This window comes from Musca domestica, unplaced genomic scaffold (genome assembly GCF_030504385.1).
Source record: "Musca domestica strain aabys unplaced genomic scaffold, Musca_domestica.polishedcontigs.V.1.1 14, whole genome shotgun sequence".
In the NCBI taxonomy this organism is placed as follows: domain Eukaryota; kingdom Metazoa; phylum Arthropoda; class Insecta; order Diptera; family Muscidae; genus Musca; species Musca domestica.
In genome coordinates, this window is record NW_026712192.1 from 1,298,206 (window position 1) to 1,312,784 (window position 14,579).

Genomic DNA, 14,579 nt, shown 5'->3' on the forward strand with positions numbered 1-14,579 from the left:
TCACGGGTAATGGCCCGTTCCATTAATTACTTCCCTCAGAAAGGTTAAAAATTTTAAATAATTATAACTCCCATAAATTAGTGTCCCATTGTCCTCAAATTTCAAATATTTTTCCCAACTCTAGATCTAATACAAAAATTGAATAGAACGGACCACGCCTTCTGGTACTTGGTACCGAGATAACATTTTGACTAACTTTAAAGCTCATAAAATAAACCTCCAATTCTTTTCAAACTCTGCACAACCAAATAAATCTACAAACACAAGATCATGTTTGAAGGTTGGTTACAGCCGACCACTCCTTCCACCTCTAATTACCTTTGCTCACGATTCTCTTTTTTCATTTTTATACCCTACACCAAGTGGTAAGGGTATTATGTCTTTGAGTATTTGTTTGTAACATAAAGAAGGAAACGAGACAGACCCATAGATATTTTTGAGGATCTTCATACAAGCACTTTCTGAGTCGATTTATGCATGCCAATCCGCCCATCCGTCTGTCTATGTATTCTTGTGAAGAAAATGCAGGTCTCATTTATTATCCGATTTTGATGAAATTATGCAAACAATTATTGTTTGGCCGAAGGACGAACCCTATTGAAATTGGTGAGAATCGGTCCAAATTTAGATATAGCTCCCATATACATATATCTTCAACGTCAGTCCAAATGATCTGAATTTTGGCACATCTGGCCGAATTCAGTCTAGAAGCAAGTACATCAAATTTGAAAATCGGTTCAGATATAGTTATACTTCCCATATATATTATTTTTTCCGTTTTGGGATTTTAAGTTCCTCACATGCGTAATATCCACTCCACAAGAATGATATTTGGTACGAGATATCAGATATAACCCTGCAATACATTTGCCAAATTTTATCAAAATCGGTTCAGATTTGAATATAGCTCCCATACATATCTTCAACCGATTTCGAGTCAATTGTTCACCAAATGACCAATATTAGTCCAAACGACTTGTATTTCGGTACTTCCCACCGAAGCAAGTACATCAAATTTGGTGAAAATCGGTTCAGATATAGTTTTAACTACCATATATATTTCATCCGATTTGGTCCTTAAGTCCTACACAAGTCCCTCGTAATATGGATTATACAACAATGATATTTGGTACCAGATGTATTATAGAGCTCAAAAATACATTTGCCAATTTTTTTTCGAAATCGGATAAGATTTGGATATAGCTCCCATATATATCCTTAATCCGATTTCAGGACTATTGTGCAAATAATGGATAATAAAAAATAAATAAATTTCGGAACGTGAGTTTCCATTTTTTGGAACTCCGCTCCGATATATATATTATTCTCGAAGTGATATCATGCACTCTACACCAATGTTATTTGGTGTAAACGATAAAAATATCTCCGTCAAATTCAGTGATAATCGATTCCGATATACCTCCCATATATTTGTCCCCTCTGAAATCAAATTATAACTGCTCTAAAGAAAAATTTTGATAGGTGGTATGATCTACATCAAATAAATTCTTTTGTTACGGGAGTTCCATTTAATATGCGTAGGGACCCAGCCCGGCTTTTGACTTTTCCTTACTGGTTTTGTCTGAAACTAAATTACTTGCGGTGAGCTCAAAATACCAAATAACAGCGGATTTGAATAAAATTCGGTCGAAACTTGGTTGATTCCTGGTCTTTACTAAACAGTGGACCTACATTGATGTATTTTTTTGCGAAGAGTTAAGCCACTCTCTCACAACCCGAAGTGCTTTATTGCAGCTGATTTGCTTGAAAATTGGGACCGAGCTACCCAAAATGCGGATATACCAAAAAATCGAGAATCCGAGAACCCAGAATGCCAAATTTCACCTGATTACCTATGAATTTGGTAACAAAACATTTAGAATACCGAAAATCAAGAGGTCCCCTTTTTTGGGGGCTATACAAAAAACGGGAATTAAATTCATTTTTTGGGTAGGAATTAACATACTCGCTGAGAACACGAAATGCTAAATTACGACAGATTTTGTTGGTAATTGAAGAAGAAACCTCCGCAAAATTTCGAAAACCAGGAGTATACTTACATTTTTAATACCCAACCTCCTAGTAATAATTCAAAGCTTAATATATAATAGAAAGATCTATATCGTGATTTCAATAGACGGACATCCAGTCAGACGGCCATTGCCAGATCTATATTAAATTTTAAGCTGACTGTGAATATATATATGTAATGAATAGCGTCTCCGACACATAAGTATTTCGAGCTGTTGCAACGGAACGACAAATTTCAAGGAGAGGGGATAAAAAAAACTTTCAGATCAATATCGCCTTTCGTGTGGTAATAATTCCAAAGGCGGCTTTTCATAATCATTTTCGACATTTTTTATTATAGGACTTTGGTCGATTCTTCTGTCTATCAGACTACTTGAAAATTAAATTCTATTAAAAAGTGCTTAGTGTGGTGCCTTAAATTATTACAAATTTCGACAATTGCCTCATGTGTCACATTTTGGAAATTTTTCGTATTGCATTGTTTCAGGCTTACCTGTACCCACTGCACTGACCACTAAAGTGCGTTAGATAAAGTTTGTATTTCCATGGATTAGTTTTGTCTCTCTGTATTTTTTATGGACTTGGGAAAATTTCTTGTGGACAAAAAAGGGGTAAAAAACAGTTAAATACCATTACAAATGTTGTTGGTTTTTTTTTTCGATTCGATACTTTTTTTTATCAATTTTATGTGTCGCATTTGTCAATGCCGCGACATGGTAGTTGTTGTCACAGTGGCTTATTGCTTTTGTCGGCTATTTAGGCAAAGAGGCAAAAAAAGAACGCCATCCGACAGAAAATATCCATGACAAAACGCACACATACACACTGAAAATATATTTAGGATTAAGTGAGGGTTTAAAGTCGTTTTTAACCATTTAGGGTAATTGCATGGCTAGATATTTGTGTCATGCCATCCATGCCACCCATGACTGGGTAATAGATAAACGTTTTCGGTTTTTTTCTATTTAATACCGCTAATATTTGGCTGACACAAAAAATGGAATTTAAGGCGATTTCAAAACTTTGAACTAAGTTTTTTTTTCTTTGAGTTGTTTTTCACAAATTAACCTGGTAGGAAGTATCTGGTCTCTCAAATACTCTTTGGATCAATTGATCCTCCTATATCATGTATGTATTTATTTCCCTTTATTTTATTTTATTTTTTTTTTTTTTTTTTTTTTTTTTTTTGGAAACCGTCATTTTCCAAAATCCATAAATTGTTTTGAAGTAACCATAAACATGGCCGGCCCCATCTTCAACGTCAAATACCGTCTTGTCGTTCTTCTGCTGTTTCTCTTTCATGTTTCAAGTGATAAATGTTAGTTGAGCTAATACCGGGTATTACAATGATCAATTGACGTTTGTAAGGCTGGCTGGTGGAGGAGATGAAGAAGAATGAGAAAGAGGTCTTTTCTTCTTGGCTACAAGACGACAGACGACAACACAAGAGATTAAAACGAAAACAGTAGTGGCCCATCGAAAAAAAAACTGAAACAAAAAAACTAACCTTCCAACCATCGAACCGTCAGTTAAATAGACAGACATACCAACCATGTTTTTGCTGTTGTTGTATGTTTCCCCCCCAAATGGCCTTTTTTTACAACAGTGACAACACAAAACTTGAAAACTGGTTTTTGTTGTTTACGTTTCGATATTGGCGAAACCGGCAGACGAACTAAAAACGAAAACCGAAACCAAACCAAACCGGGATGCATGCATACATTGGCCAAGTTAAGAGGATTTGTGCAATGCTGCTTGGCGGCCGCATAGAGGAGTTAAGCTGCAAAAAAGCAATAAAAAATTGCATTTTTCGCTATAATACAAAGGAGCAGGGAAAAAAATGAAGAGACAAAAAAATGGAATGGAATCGCCTTAAACAAACGAGATCCCTGGAGGATGTTAACGATATTGAGAAAATCGCAACCAAAAAAAAAAGTAGGAATCGAATTAAACAAACTTTGAAATGTTGACATTTTGTCAGATGGATACTGGGGACCGGTGTATAAGTCAAAATAAATTTAAGGATGAGAGGAGGCATGATAGGCAATAAGAAGAAAAAAAAACGTAGCAGGGCTTAACTTAATTAAATCAAGGCAAATTCATAATTAACAAAAGAGGAGATGATATTAAAGTCTCTCTGATGTGTCATTGGAAGGTTTGAGTAAGGATCTTGAAAAATATTTTTCGAGACAAAAAAAAAAAAATACAAAATTCAGGGTTTTGGGAAATACCTACTAAAAGGTTTTGAAAAGTACGAAAATGTACTAAAAATGTAAAATGCTGTATTGGACAAACGGAGTGAGCTAGAATTCTGAAATTTGAGATGAGAATCACTGATGAAGTACAGAATAGATGCACTGAAGCGTTTTTGGAAATTCGAAATTTAAGTTTACGAAAAGTTCTAAAATAGTACTTAACTTCTAAAATGGTACCATTTGGTATTATGTGAACGGATTGAGCTAATAAAATGAAATTCGAAAAGTACTATATTTGCTACAATTTGGAATTGGGTGAAGAGAGTGCTTGAAATCTGAAATTTGGTATTGGGGTCGCTGGCCATGTATAGTCCGGAAAAATCGAGGTGTACCAAAGGGTTTTTGGAAATTCGAACTTTAAGGTGGTGAAAAGTTCTAAGTTCAATGATTTTACCATTTGATATTATGTGGAAGATAGAGGTGCTTTTAGAAATGAGTACCAAATGTGCGAATTGTACTAAATGGTACTAAATTTGGAATAGTTTGGTTCAGGGTGAGCGGATGAAGTTGGAATTTTGAAATTATATGCTTGGGTCCCGGTTGGTGGTTGTTTGTGATAAAGAGATGGTTTTAAAAATATGTACTACAAGTGCACGAAAAGTACTAAATAGTACTATATTTGGTACAATTTGGTATTGGGTGAACAGATAGTTCTTGAAATCTGAAATTTGGTATTAGGGTCACTGTTCACTGTGTACTAATGCTTTTTTGGAAATTCGAACTTTAGGGGGACGAAAAATTCTAAAATTGTACTCAACGTCCAAGATGGTACCATTTGGTATTATGTGAAGGGATACATCTAAAAACTAGAAATTTGAAAAAAGAATCAATGTTGGCAAGAAAGATTGATATATAAAGGTGGTCTTGAAAATGTGTACTAAATGTGCGAACTGTACTAAATGGCACTTATTTTGGAAGAATTTGGTTCAGGTTGAACAGATGAAGCTGGAAATTTTATATTGGGGTCCCTCTTGGTGATAGGGCTGTGATAAAGAGTCGTTTTGAAACTGTTTACTACAATCACCGGACAAATACTAAATAGTACTATATTTCGTACAATTTGGTTTTGTGTGAACAGGTAGCGCTTGAAATCTGAAATTTGGTATCAGGGTCGCTGTTTATCTATAGCTTCGACATATGGAGGTGGTTTGGGAAACTCTACGAAAAGTACTGAATGGTACTATATTTGGTATTGGGTGAAGAGATAGAGATAATATTCTGAAATTTGATATTTAGATCACTGATGGTATCTGTATATGAGATTTGGCTTTGGTTTGGAAATGCGTCCTCTTTTTGTACGAAAAGTACTAAATGGTACCAAATTTGGTATTGGGTGAAAGGATATGGCTGGGATCCTCAAATTGGATATTGAGTTCTTTGTTGGTATCAGGAATAGAGATATGGAGGTAATTTGGGAAATTTGTACTAAAATTATACAGAAAATACTAAAGTTACTAAATTTGGCATTGAGGGAAGGAGTACGGCTGATATCCTGAAATCTGATATTGAGGTCTCTTTTTTGATTCATGGAGATAGTTTTGGTAACGTGTACTATAATTGTATGAAAAGTACTAAATATTACTAAATTTGGTATTGGATATAATATATAGAGCTGGAATCCCGAAATTTGATATTGATGTCTCTGCTGGTGTCTAGGATTCAGTTATGTAAAGGTTTGGCGAATAAGTACTAAAATTAATTTTCCAAATGAGTGCTAAAATTATACGAAAAGTTGTAAATGTTACTAAATTTGTTATCGGGTGAAGGAATAGAGCTGAAATCCTGAAATTTTATATTGGGGTCTCTTTTTTGAGACAAGGAGGTGATTTTAGAAATATGCACTAAAATTATACGAAAAGTACTAAATAGTATTAAATTTGGTATTGGGTGAATGGATAGAGATGTTTTCCCGAAATATGACATTGAAGCCTCTGTCTAGAATTCAGATACGGAACAGTTTGCCAATTCGTACTAAAATTGGTATTGAGTGAATTTATAGAGCTGGAATCCTGAAAGTTGATATTGTGATCTCTGTTGTTTTCTCGTGTTGATATCTAATGGTGCCCAATTTTTATTATGACCGAACTGTTATACCTCCTAGGTATATTTCAAACTACCGGCAACCCTAATTCCAAATTTCAAAATACCACCTTCTACCGCTTGCTGGATACCTTGATACCGCAGTCGGTCCCAATTAGAACCTCTTTAGTTCGAATTCTGAAAATGTGGCCACATCTCTCCGCTATATTGAAAAATAGCCTCTCAGATCGAATTTCCACAAACTCCGACCTATAATACCACTACAAACCAACGGTGTTTTGTCTTGGAGTTGATATATCATTCAATCTCTCCCTAACTCATCATTACACTCATTAATATTTATTGAAGAATCCGAAAATTTTCGATAGAAGATGTCCATTCTCATAAACCCCAAAATCTCCAAATCTTTCTAGCATCTGTTCTCAAGCTCATCACCGAATTCCATATCACAAACCTATCATAAAGCTTAATTTGCTTCTTTTTTCTCAGGCATTTGTTTTTTTTTTGCGTAGGTCGTTCCACGCTCCAAGCGGTTTCTTCTTATTGATTTCAGTATTTTTATTTTGTCTTCTTAAATATTTAAATTGAATTCAAATCGAAATGTTAACGGGCTGCTCTGGGCCACCACGAAACAAAACGTTACAAATATTCTGTGCATAATTAAATATGATTTAAATCGAAAGCCATAAAAACAAATGTGGGCATTCATTTGCCCCTCAAAGATTATTAAAAATGCAAAAAACGACAACAACAACAACAACAGAATACATCGATTTGAATATCGGGCACATGTGGTGGCCTGGGAAAGATATTTTGGGGGGTTATTATTTTCGATTCGACATTTTTTTTCTATAAATTATTCAACTAATCCGTGCTAATGACATCATCTTCGGCGATTGAATTGATGACCACTTTGGTGGTATTGTGGCATAATGAACTAATTATTGGTGATATTTTTTCCCATGGGGGATTTTGTTTTGAGAAAACTATATTTTGAATTTAAATAAATAATATTAAATTATTTATAAAATTTTTTGAAAATGTATTTCTGATTTTACAACAATTTTTAAATGTGAATAAAAAGAATATGTTCCGGTGTGAGGTTATTTGATTTTCCCAAATCTTAATAGTTAAAAATTAAATTATAATAAATTTATAAAATAATAATAATAATACTTATTATTATTATTATTATTATTATTATTATTATTATTATTATTATTATATTTTTTTGTTAAATATTTCTTTTTATTTTTTAACTATATTTTTAATTTTGATTCTCAATATTTAACAAAATGTTTACTTAATATTTTATTTTTTAATAATATAAAAAATATATTTTAAATTATAATAATTATTATTATATTAATTATATAAAGTAATTATTATTGCTATATTTTTTGTTGAACATTTTATTTATTTTTTAGCTTTATTTTTTGACCCTTAATATTTAAAAAATAGTTATTTATAAAATAATAATAATAATAATAATTATTATTATTATTATTATTATTATTATTATTATTATTATTATTATTATTATTATTATTATTATTATTATTATTACTATTATTATTATTATTATTATTATTATTATTATTATTATTATTATTATTATTATTATTATTATTATTATTATTATTATTATTATTATTATTATTATTATTATTATTATTATTATTATTATTAATATTATATTTTTTTTTGTTAAATATTTCTTTTTATTTTTTAACTATATTTTTAATTTTGATTCTCAATATTTAACAAAATGTTTACTTAATATTTTATTTTTTAATAATATAAAAAATATATTTTAAATTATAATAATTATTATTATATTAATTATATAAAGTAATTATTATTGCTATATTTTTTGTTGAACATTTTATTTATTTTTTAGCTTTATTTTAAATTTTGACCCTGAATATCTAAAAAAAAAAACAATTTATTTAATATTTAAATATTTTTTTTTTTCTATTTTTAGGTAAGTTGATATCGATATTTTTTTCGTAATCTAATTATGTGGGTATGCATTTTTAAGTTTTGTTATTTTTTAAAAAAAAAATTAAACCATATCTTCCATTTTTCTTGACCTACATCGACATCTTTTACATCACTTGTTGTCAAGAATTTTGGATAATAATTTCCCAAGCTTGATAATTAACTCATTAGGAGACGTAATTCAAAAGGCTAAGAAATCAGACAGGTTTCTTGTCTATTAGTGACGAGATACACGACATGTTATCAAAATCAATTTTCGTTATCAATAATTTCATTTAATATGAATTTTAGATTTTGTATGGAAACCATTATCTATCGAATACATTAAAATAAATTCGAATTTATGATTGTTGTATGAAAATGTATGTCAACAAACAAGAACTGACAAAATTGAGTCATTTTTTGAATGAGCATAAAAATAGGGTTGAGTTCGTCGATAGAATCTTTATAAAATCCTCTTCTGTGGGAGAATAACTTAAGTTAACTCCAAGTTGATTGGAAATTTCAAAACATCAAATTACAGAAATTTCGGTTGGAAAAATTAATAAACAAAATCCTGTCAGTACAGTATTTCTATCCAAATGGTAACCTTTATTGATGTTAACCTTTTTTAAATCCACTGAGAACCTATATTGACAGATAATAGCCAATTCGATGGAAATTTTGCCTAAACCCGAAATCAGAATTAGTTTCAATTCGATGCCTCAGGAACAATAGTTACCGGAAAAATCCAGTAAATTATGCGAAAAGAGCTAACAAGTAAGAAAAGCTAAAAATTAAAAAAAAAAAAAACATTTGGAACGATTTGGGCAATTTTCAAAAAAAAAAAAAAAAATCCGTTAAAAATTCTGTTAAAGGCTTAAAAATACCGAATGTAGCCTTTATATTAGGGTCTATACGACGACGTGGACCTGCAAAGGCAACTTGTGTCAACAACCATTACAATATTCAAATGCGAAACTTGAATAAAAAATTCGGTGAATAATATAGTTAAAATCATCAAAATACCGAATACAGGGAGGTACCGTTATATTGGGGCTATACGAAGGCGTGGACCTGCATAGGCAATTTTGTGTCAAAGGCTGTAGTATCCATTACGAATTTCAAACACAAAATGTGAAACAATTCCGGTCAATAATGTCGCTAAAATCATCAAAATACCGAATATCGGTAGTTTCTGGTAAGAGACCATTCCGAAATGATGGGAATTGTAAATATCGGACCAGCGGTTCTTGACTTATAAGCAGAATAAATAAGACCTATTTCTTTTACATGAATATTGTACATATTTTGCTATATATCCGATATCATGGCTATCAGCATCAGATAGACCTATTTATGTATTTGTGATTTGGCCGGGATTACAAATATTCGCGGTTCAGATTGGTTTATAATTGTAGCCTGTACAGCCACAGAAAAATTAGAAAACTTTTCTGTTTTTGGTCTATTCAACCCCTAAATATATTCCGATTATCTCGAAAAACAATAGGCTTCTTTTCTGACCTTAACCCCACCCACCTCCATATTCAATTTCTCGAGGATCGGGCCATAATTTCGACCTGAACGTGATTAAAAATTAACATGGACGGACCGACATACATATCTAGATCGATTCAGCTCGCAGAGATAGAGGATCCCTATATAGTTTCCATAACTTGTGGCTGGATATAAAAATACCAAAAAGACTCCATTGATGACTCGTTTGAGGGTACAAATTTTTCATAAAAATTATCTGCAATATTGCCAAAGATATATACCCTATATCAATAAATTTCAAGGAGTATTATCCCAAATTTCAAAAATTTCAAGAAATGTGGAAAAGGGGAAATTTAACCTTTTTTTAGGTTACTTGGCGATGTCAACTTTCGATACGCGTATCTCATATTTTTAGCTCTACTTTCATCACTTCTGAATTTTCCCTGTAATTATTAAAAAAATGAATTTTGTCGCACAGTGTAACTGTCGTAAAAGTTGAATTTTGTCGCACAGTATTGCACAGAATACCTCTATATAAAAATGGTCCCGTCAAGAGATAGCGGATATCCCGGGAATATAAAACACACACACACACATATTATTTTTATATTTTTGAAAATAACCTAACACATTCCTCCCAACAGCTGGAGGTGCCTTCATTATATTCCCTACTCCACTTTTTAGCCTTCTTCTTCTCAAATTCTCCAAATTCCGCTTCTTATTTTAATTTTACAGCTTTCCACAAAAAATACCTTTAATTTTTATTGCCGCTAAGCAGGAAATGCTTTAAATTCACTGGCCGCTCTCTCTCTCTCTGCAGTCACCCGGTACATTTTTGTTAGTTCCACCTTTTTGTTTGGAAGATGATGACGACGTGGCTGGTGGTGATCACTAAAAATGTTCATAATCACCACTTAAGTAATGGATTAATTTTTCATTTTTCGTTTCGTTTTATTATATTTTTTTCGGCTTAAGTCTGGCCGGCATTCATTTGCCGTTGTTCCACAAATGGCAGTGGCGGCAGAGCTGCTCAGAGCCATATGCAAAAAAGGCCATCCCAAGATAAACATAACAGAGGCACTTATAACACGATGGGATCTGGCAGCAAAATCGAAAACGAAAACAACAACAACCTAAACATAATCGCCTTTAAAAACACACAGTATGAACATAAATGTTGTCTCGTTTTCAAGCGTGCCCCAAACAAAGGAGGCTACTATGTCTGAGCTGCGGAATCATGCTGTGTTGCAGTTGCCTATTACATATACATATATGTATGTATGTGGAGGCTAATGTAAAGTGCTCCGGCATTGTAACATGTCAACAGATTTTATGGTTACAATTTAAACAGAAATGTGGGGGGAGGGTTGCCATTTTGGGAGGATTTCGGGTCAAAATTTTAGATTTAATTTTAAAAATATTAAATTTGCAGTTTCAAAATAAGACACAATTTTATTTGTAAAAGACTAAAAGTAGGATGTGGCAACACTGGTCATCTGGTTTAAAGATCCAGGGCAACAACGAAGAGCCAAGTCAGCTTAGCACAGAACGAAAAAAAAGCTGGAAAAAATTACAAAAGCACCAGAGTAATTTGTTTGATGATTATTTTTATGACTTTAAATGAGACTATTTCCTAAAGCAGTTTGCGGCCCAGGTTACAAAAACATCTCAAATTGAGGGGCTAGAAAAAAATGAAAAGCGAAAAAAATGATGAGACCAAAATTGAAAACAAACATTTAATCAGAAAATAGGGAAAAGAGAGGCAGGGTCTGAATTCTATAAAAATTAAAAGAAATACTTTTTTTATAATTTATTTATTTGACTTTAATTTTTTTATAAAAGTTTTGACTTCACATTTTCATAGAGCAAGAATCCAGCCCCAGGCTCAAATTCCTAGTTCTATGAAAATGGGAAATGAAATATTTAATAAGTGAAAGAAATGAAACATTCTATAAAGGAAATTTATTTTCCATTTCATACTTTCAAAGTAAAAGGGACTTCAGATCAGGGCCCTAATTCTTGTATTCGAACTCAAAAATACATACAATAATAAATTCCAATCTAAAGTTTTCCAGATTAGCGCCCTAATTCTTGTATTCGAACTCTAAAATGCATACAATAATAAATTTCGATCTAAAGTTTTTCGCCATCGAATAGGAGATTATGGTCCGAAATTATTTAATTAGACTAACAATAATGTGTGACAGACTGATGATTTTTTCTTTAAAATAACCGAAGAACAAAAACTCCCAGCTGAACCTAAAATCGTCAACAAATTCCTCTTATCCAGAGTCACTGAGACAATGATGACGAATAGATTTCAAATTAGGCATCTTCACGGAAATTCCTCAAACACAAGCAAAAAAAAAAATCCACAAAAAATTTCAAACTCTTAAATCAACGTAAGACAATCCCTACCTAACAAATAATCATTATAGGGACCATAATGGTTTGTAGAATTTTTGCTAAGCCGAAAAAAAAAAACAAACAACAACAACAAGAAAAACAATCCAGCAGGACTGAGATTTGCGAAAAGACAAAATGTATGGGACATTGTATGCCGCATTCATATATCAGAGAGGTCGTCACGTTAATCGTCATCGTCAAAATGAGATTGAGAAGAAAAGGAAGCCTCCAAATTGGAGTGATGGATTTTAGAAATAGAAGACAGCAGAGTAATTCGCACATAGGTTGAAGAGAAATGTCTGCATGGAGAGCAGAACAGATGCTATTCTATATAGAGAAGAGCATCCACTCTTCTATGGATAGAAGAGCTACTCCTCTATGGATAGAAGAGCTACTCCTCTATGGATAGAAGAGCTATTCCTCTATGGATAGAAGAGCTACTCCTCTATCGATAGAAGAGCTATTCCTCTATGAATAGAAGAGCTACTCTTCTATGGATAGAAGAGCTACTCTTCTATGCAAGGAAGAGCTACTCTTCTATGGATAGAAGAGCTACTCTTCTATGCAAGGAAGAGCTACTCTTCTATGAATGGAAGAGCTACTCTCTTCTATGGATAGAAGAGCTACTCTCTTCTATGGATAGAAGAGCTACTCTCTTCTATGTATAGAAGAGCTACTCTCTTCTATGTATAGAAGAGCTACTCTCTTCTATGTATAGAAGAGATACTCTCTTCTAAGTATAGATAGCTACTATCTTCTATGTATAGAAGAGCTACTCTCTTCTATGTATAGAAGAGCTACTCTTCTATGTGTAGAAGAGCTACTCTCTTCTATGTGTAGAAAATTTTTTGAGGAACCAGTTTTCTATCATCCCCTTTGTCTTCATCTCCTAAAACATTTCCAAATCTGGCAAAAAAAAAAAAAACAGTAAACACATTAAAAACGATTTATCAGCCAGAAAAAGATTCCTTCAAATATTTAACAAAAACTCAACGAACTTAAAACAGCCAACAAAAATAACAACAAAATTCAAGACGAATGAGACAATGGCAACAGTAACTCACAGTCAATTTCAAATATAACAACTGAAAGAAAAACAAAACCGAAAACTATAGAAAAAACAACACGGAAAAACAGCCACAAATCCAACATTGAAAATGACGAACTGACAAACAAACATCACAAAGCGGCAAAGACATGTCAAAAAAAACAATAGCAACAAAAGCAAGAAAGGCAAAAAAAAAACAAAACAATACTATAATAGCTGCGGCACAACAATGCAATGCCGAAGGAAGGCAGTCAGGCAGCCAGGCAACCGACTCAACAACAAAAGACCCCTGCCAACCGGTGGAACAGCAACCAGCCAAACCAAATACAATACGCGGAACGTCATTATGTTTGGAATTTGGAATTTAAGGTATCTTCAAACCTTTGGTATTTTCTGTTAAAACCAAACTCCGGTCGTCGTCGTCTTCGTCGTTGTGGCAGATAATGGCAGTAAAGGCCTTACCCGCCATGAGCCAGCATTCGACGTAGATGTGGAAGGCAAAATGACAGCATCCAGCAGAAAACACGTTGCAGGCCAAAACAAAACCAAAAACAGAGGAAAAAAAGGAAAGAAAGCAAGCATGCAAGAAATAAGCAAAAGGTTTTATTTCACAATAACAACAACAACAAAGAAATAAGAGCAACAACAACTAAATAACAACTATAACACTTTTCTGCTACTGCCTAGCGCTGTTGAACGCCAGCCACAATGCCCAAACGTTTTCAGTTTGTGTTTTTTGTATATTGCAACTTAATTGTGGCAACAACAACCACAGCTACAACAATGTGCCACTAATAACAAACGAAATCGAGGCAAGTGCGATCAATGTGTTTTTGTTGTTGTTTTTGTTGTGGGTTTTTTTCTTATGTGTGTTTTTGCCTCAAATGTGTTAACCAAGTTGCGAACAAAAAGTGTGGCATGAAAAATGTTTGATGCGGCCTCGTCAAAACTATTTCTTAATGAAGCAGGAAGGAAAATTATGGGCAGGGGGTTTTTTGCCAGATGAGAAGTGCCTTCCCTGAGATGGTGACCTGAAATGCCAAGGAAGTTTGTACCATAGGGTAGAAATTTCGTAATGAAATGGAATTCAGCAGTTAAAATTAGTTTTCCAAAGATAATGCAGGGTTGGCCCAAGAGACCCTTCTGCATCCGAAATGTATAATTATACCCTCCACCTTGGAAAGGAGGGTATATTAACTTTGTCATTCCGTTTGTAGCATCCCTAAATATTCGTCGTAGACCCCATAACGTATATATATATTCATAATCAGCATAAAATTCTAAGTCGATTGAACGATGTCCCTCTTTCTGTTGATATCACG

The 14,579-nt window shown here is 33.0% G+C and overlaps 1 protein-coding gene across 1 annotated transcript in view; it reads left to right on the forward strand.

The window, feature by feature from the left end:
• Positions 1 to 14,579, forward strand: part of LOC101896814 (frizzled-3) — a 64,396-nt gene that overhangs the window by 33,024 nt on the left and 16,793 nt on the right. The window lies entirely within an intron of this gene.